Consider the following 6,670-nt stretch of genomic DNA (forward strand, 5'->3'; position numbering starts at 1 on the left):
GCCTAAGTAGAGAGTTAGTACAGAAGTCGTCCATGGGAATGGGACTGAAGCCCTTGAAAATATAAGTTCATATGATGGAAACCTAACTCAGTAGACTGGAGATCCCAAGAACTGAGTTCCATAGGAAAACCTAATTGTATGAATTAGTAAGGTCACTGTGGGGGATAACCCTACGTATATATATAAGGGAGTTTATTGCAAAGCTTAGTAAACTTCCTAAGCCATTCCTAAAAGTGAGAAGTGTGAGGCTAAGCCTATGGCTTTTAATGATTCGACTAAGGTAACCATAGATAGTGAATCACCTATGTGAGAGAGAAGTGGGGTCGCTTCGAAGGGTATTGTTGGGGCACAATACCTAATGGCTCTCACAGAACCAGGCATCATGTTCATGACCATAACGAACATAGCTATGAGGACTAGACTTTGTCAGGGAGAGTCTTGTGTGAAGTGCATTGTCGTCTACACAAACGACAGACGAGTTCAAAGACATCGAGTTCTACTCAGAGCTAGTGGGCTAAGTGCATTTCATGAGCGAAGGTTCAAAGGGTAACACCTACCTATTGTATGCAAAACTCAACTGCTGAAATCTAATTGGAATAATGTTGTTTCTGAGATCAACCTCCATTCATGTGGGGGATTGTTGGAAGTTTTGGTGTGAATGGAAAGTCTCAAGTGGTAAAACCACTTTGTTCCACATTGGAGTGGGAATAAAAGGATAGGCAATTTTTAAGGTGAAACCTTAACCAAGCCTTTGAAGTCTTATGACATGTTTTACCACAAGTCCTACCCCCCCACGCAGGGGGTGCAAAAAATGGAACCGGAATTAGTTGAACTCGCATGTGCCCGCACGTCCTGTGGACACGAATGCAGCTCTGAAAACCCGGCCCCGCGTGAGGCTGTTTTTGCACTCAAGACTCATAACCGTTTTTGTTTTTAATGAGTTTTAAAACTGAAATGATTATTCAAGATTGATGGTCATTAAAAGGTTATTATTATCAGTTTCAAAACTGATGTAGTAATGACAATTATTCGGTTTTAATTCTCTGCAATGATGGCTAGAATTCGGTTATGCTTTTGTGACTATAAAACCAGATCAAGCTGATCAGTTTAGACACACCAACACACGGCTTCTTCTCTTCTCTCTCAATCTCTGCAAACAGCATCTCTCCAGTTTTCTTTAAGGCAAGTGCTCAAGTCCAACATGTCACATCCCAACCGTTGGCGGAATCATCGGGGCATGGCACTGAGCGAAACAGATTGTCCAGAAGTTTCCATAACAACTATCTATATAATTCAGTTAAAGATACGTCCCATACCGTATCCCGAATAAACAAATACATTATTACAGATAACATCCAAACAAGTAATTCTGTTCCGACAACTCAGATTTAACATAAATGAATATTGTTCAATGCTTCTAAGACCCAGCCTGACAAGATCTACAGACAACTATGCCCTAGTTTCTTGTTCCTGACAGACAACCATTTGTTGGGGGCCTCTAAAGCTTTATTCTAGCTTCACTTCCCTAGCAAGCAAATATCTTAAACACCTGTCACATACGTTAAAATAATGTCAATACATAAAATGTAAAGGTGAGCATACAAGTTTAATAATAGCATATAGAGTTCGAATAGTTTACGCATAACCAACACGTACACAGAGGGAAATGATGCATGTTAATTATCGACATGGATCTATCGATACCAACGACTGCGGGTTGACTGTCCGAGACAGTTCGCAATACATGATTACCACCGTAATCCATGCAAGTAATTGTCCTTAACAACCCCCCGTGTGAACGGGTGCTGAGTCAAAACTATAGTACCACGTTGCTAAGGCAGGTAGACAGCATTCCACGTGTAAACATAACAACAAGCATACATTTAGTCACGTAATACCTGCAATCAGTTAGCGTTCAAATAGTTTGAATAGTGTGTTCGATTGTGATTTTGATAAGTAACGTATGTAACACCCAAAAGTGGTAAAGCAAAAAGGGTTCGAGTATACTCACAGTGATTGATTATGGATTGAATGGAGCGCTGAGAGTAGGGTTAGCCTGAATAGTTCGATAGTATAACGATGAGAAATGCGGAAATGCAAACAAGTGTGAATGGATCAAATAGCCTGGTCGATCGAACTGCAGGTTCAATCGAACGGGCTGTTCGTTCGGTTAACAGTCCTGTTCGATCGGCCGACAGGCTCGATCGGCTAGGCCATTCGAGTGGATTGTTTCTTCCTCTGATGTGTTTGTGTATGATGGTTTGAACTTTTGAAGTTTTCGTTGTAGTATTTGAGAACACTGAAGTGTTCTTACCTTTCAGGTCGATCGATCGAACGGTCTGTTCGATCGGCCGGCTTAACCGATCGGTTAGGAACTTTAGAAGTAGTCCTCAGTAGGATGTCACTCGATGGAGCAGCATGCTCGATCGGGTGGCACTCCATACTACGAACGAGTTGCAAAATCGATTAAGTGCTGAAGCATAGTATCTCATGATCCGAAGAGTAATGTTTACCAATCGAGTAGCATATTCGATCGAACATCACTTCGTCAATAGCATACTTCATGAAGTTTGAAAAGTGTGGGGCCATGTGCTAGCCGATCGGCTGGCCCGGTCGATCGGCTGGTATGTCCGATCGGCTGGGCTGTTCGTTCGAACAGCCTAGCCGTTCGGCCGGCAATTCTGACCTGGTCGGCCTTTCGTCTACCACTTGGCTGTTTTGGTTGTTTTGATATGATTTCAAGGTATTTTGACAGCGAGTTAAACCATAGAACGTGGGTTCTTACTTGCTTCACCGGTTCGGACAGGAATCACCCAAGTCCGGCCGGTGAACTGTTCGGAACGGCATTTTAACGTTTAACCCGAAATCGGTGAACCTTGTAGTTAGAATCCGAATCTTGAACCACGTGGTTGTTAGAATGATTAGTGAGCTGGTTCAAGCTCCGTTTCTATCGGTTTTAAGGTTTTGAGTGTAAAAGAGTTGAAAGAAAGTTGGAAACCCTTCTTTCAATCCTTTTTACCATGAAAATGTTAAGATTCTTACAAATCTTAGTTTGTTTATGTGGAAATCGGTCAGGTATAAGCTATTCATGGTTGAATGAGGCCAAAGTATGATGTTCTTCAAGAACACCATGATGACATCATCCAAGAACACTTAGATCTTGGTTATTTCACGGTTAGAAATCAAGTTTTGAAAGATAGAAAGGTGTAGAATCGTGTAATGATCAAAAACGTACAAGAATTAGAGTGAAAACTTACCGGAGTTGAGAGAAATCTGAGAAAAGGTGAAGAACAAGGGTTGGTTCGGTCAGAGCTTTCCAAAAATAGAAAGAGTGACAATGACAGGGCTATTTATAGGCTCCAAAAGAGGAAAGTGGTAACCGATCGGCCAGGGTCTCCGATCGGCTGGGCTGCTCGATCGAACAGCATGTTCGATCGGCTAGCCTGTTCGATCAGTGATTCCTGTTCGATCAGGAACCCCTTTTTGAGTGTTTTGCGACGATTTTTGATATTTCGATTTCGATGGACGATGATACGAATATGATAGAGTTCCTAGTCAAATTACTTTCAGTCCCAACTACTATATCTAACATACAATCATCTATATTTCACGTTTCGACGTCGATTTCGATTGAGTTTGATTGCTTTTCGAGTTTCGATTCGAGTTTCGATTGATTCGATTGAATACCACACAAAACATAAAGTAAACATGCACAAGTAACACATAAGGCACACACACACATATAACATTACCAAAATTCGCATAATTCGAGGTTCGAGTTTGATTGATAGTTAGATCGATTTGATTACTGATTAGTTAACTTTATCGCATTGTTACTTCCTACTATTCACAGTCGTAAATCGGTCGCATTTAGTAATCATTCGATCATTTCATTTAGACAACACTTACTCCACATAATACAAAAAGCAAAAAGAAACATTAATAGTTAAAGAAGTCAAAGTTGACTTGGACTTTGACTTTGACTTTGACATTTGAAAACACGGGGTGTTACAGCCTCCCCTTGTTTAGGGAATTTCGTCCCGAAATTAGGCTCGAAGCTGCACATCATTGTGAGTCGTTTACCAATTTGACGTTTCAGATCTTTATTCAAACAATTGCGGGTACTTGGCCTTCATGTCGCTTTCGAGTTCCCAAGTGAACTCCGCGCCTCGCTTGCCTTCCCATCGGACCTTCACGATCGGGATGCGTGAGCGCCTGAGTTGCTAGGTTTGGCGATCCATGATTTCGACAGGCTTTTCCACGAAGTGTAATGTTTCGTTGACCTGAAGATCGTCGAGCGGTACGATTAGATCATGATCAGCTAGGCATTTTCGGAGGTTAGACACATGGAAAGTCGGGTGGACGTTACTGAGTTCCTCCGGTAGTTCGAGTCTGTAGGCGACTTTTCCGATCCTTTCCAGAATCTTAAAAGGTCCAACATATCGAGGCGCTAGTTTCCCTTTCTTGCCGAATCTGACTACACCCTTCCAAGGTGATACCTTTAGGAGTACGTAGTCGCCAACTTCAAATTCAAGGGGCTTGCGTCTTCTATCGGCATAACTTTTCTGTCTGTTCCGAGCTTTCACCAAGTTGTCTCGAATCTGGTGGATTTTGTCAGTCGTTTCCTGTAGAATCTCAGGACCGGTTAGTTGCGAGTGACCGATCTCGTGCCACACAATAGGCGATCGACATCTCCTTCCATACAAAGCCTCGAATGTTGCCATTTGGATGCTGGCATGATAGCTATTATTATACGAGAATTCGACTAATGGCAGGTGTTTGTTCCAACTACCACCAAAATCTATGACACACGCTCGGAGCATGTCTTCAAGAGTACGGATCGTTCTTTCAGTCTGTCCGTCGGTTTGTGGATGGAATACAGTACTCAGATTAAGAGACGTACCAAGAGCCGCTTGAAAAGTTTCCCACAACCGAGAAGTAAACCGAGCATCACGGTCAGATATGATGTCGCGAGGCGTACCATGAATACAAATGATCTCGTCGGTGTAGATCTGGGCTAGTCGTTCCACCTTATAGTCTTCTCGTATCGGCAAAAAGTGGGCTGATTTTGTTAGACGATCAACTATAACCCAAATACTGTCGTGACCTGATGGCGTAGGCGGGAGTTTCGTTATGAAATCCATAGCTATACTCTCCCACTTCCATATAGGTATCGGCGGTTGTTCGAGTAAGCCAGAAGGTCTTTGATGTTCAGCCTTGACTCTTGCGCAAGTTAAGCAACTTCCAACGTAAAGAGCGATATCCTGTTTCATTCCCGGCCACCAGTACTTATAACGCAGGTCCTGGTACATCTTATCAGCGCCGGGATGAATAGAATATCGGGATTTGTGGGCTTCATTCATGATAATCTTTCGCAAATCGGTCCGCTTAGGGATCCAAATTCGGTCCAGATAGTAGAAAATCCCATCTGCTTTGCTTACAAGCTGAGCTCCATCGTGATAGATTCTTTCCTTCTTCAAAGTGCGTTCGTTAAAATAGGCATGCTGGGCTTCGCGGATGAGAGCTTCGAGATTATGTTGGGCTTGAACGTTTCGGATACTGAGCACATAACTCTTTCTGCTGAGCGCGTCGGCAACCACATTCGCCTTGCCTGGGTGATAACGAATCTCACAGTCGTAATCGTTGAGAAGTTCTACCCATCGGCGTTGACGCATATTAAGTTCCCTCTGATTGAAGATATGTTGTAAACTCCTGTGATCAGTGTAGATTGTACACTTAGTGCCATACAGGTAGTGTCGCCAAATCTTTAATGCAAAGACAACTGCGCCTAGCTCGAGGTCATGGGTTGTATAGTTCTTCTCGTGGATCTTGAGCTGACGAGATGCGTAAGCTATAACCTTGTCTCGCTGCATGAGAACACAACCAAGACCAAGGTTGGAAGCATCACAGTAGACAATGAAATCGTCGTTTCCGTCGGGCAGCGTGAAGATAGGAGCGTTGCAAAGCATCTGCTTGAGGGCTTGAAAGGCAGTCTCTTGTGCGGTTCCCCACACAAAAGGCTTGTCTTTATGAGTAAGAACGGTAAGCGGCACAGCGATTTTAGAGAATCCTTCGATAAATCGTCGATAATAGCCCGCCAGTCTGAGAAAAGAACGAACTTCAGACGGGTTCTTAGGCGTAATCCAACTTTTGACTGCTTCAATCTTTGCGGGATCGACATGAATGCCTTGGCTATTCACAATGTGACCCAGAAACTGAACTTCCTCTAACCAGAATTCACACTTGGAGAAATTGGCGTAGAGCTGATTCCCCTGAAGTAACTCGAGAACCAAACGTAGATGTTGCGTGTGTTCGGCTTTCGATTTGGAATAGATCAAGACATCGTCGATAAACACGATGACGAAACGGTCTAAGAAAGGCTTACACACGCGATTCATTAGATCCATAAAGACCGCGGGTGCGTTAGTTAGACCAAAAGGCATAACAACGAATTCATAATGGCCATATTGGGTTCGAAAAGCGGTTTTGGGGATGTCTTCCTCTTGAATCCGCAATTGATGATAGCCTGAACGTAGATCGATCTTCGAGAAACACTTGGCACCTTGTAGCTGATCAAATAGGTCGTCGATTCGGGGCAAAGGGTATCGGTTCTTGATGGTTAGCTTATTCAACTCCCGATAATCGATACACATCCGGAACGACCCGTCCT

The sequence above is a fragment of the Helianthus annuus genome, chromosome 1 (genome assembly GCF_002127325.2).
Source record: "Helianthus annuus cultivar XRQ/B chromosome 1, HanXRQr2.0-SUNRISE, whole genome shotgun sequence".
In the NCBI taxonomy this organism is placed as follows: Eukaryota; Viridiplantae; Streptophyta; class Magnoliopsida; order Asterales; family Asteraceae; genus Helianthus; species Helianthus annuus.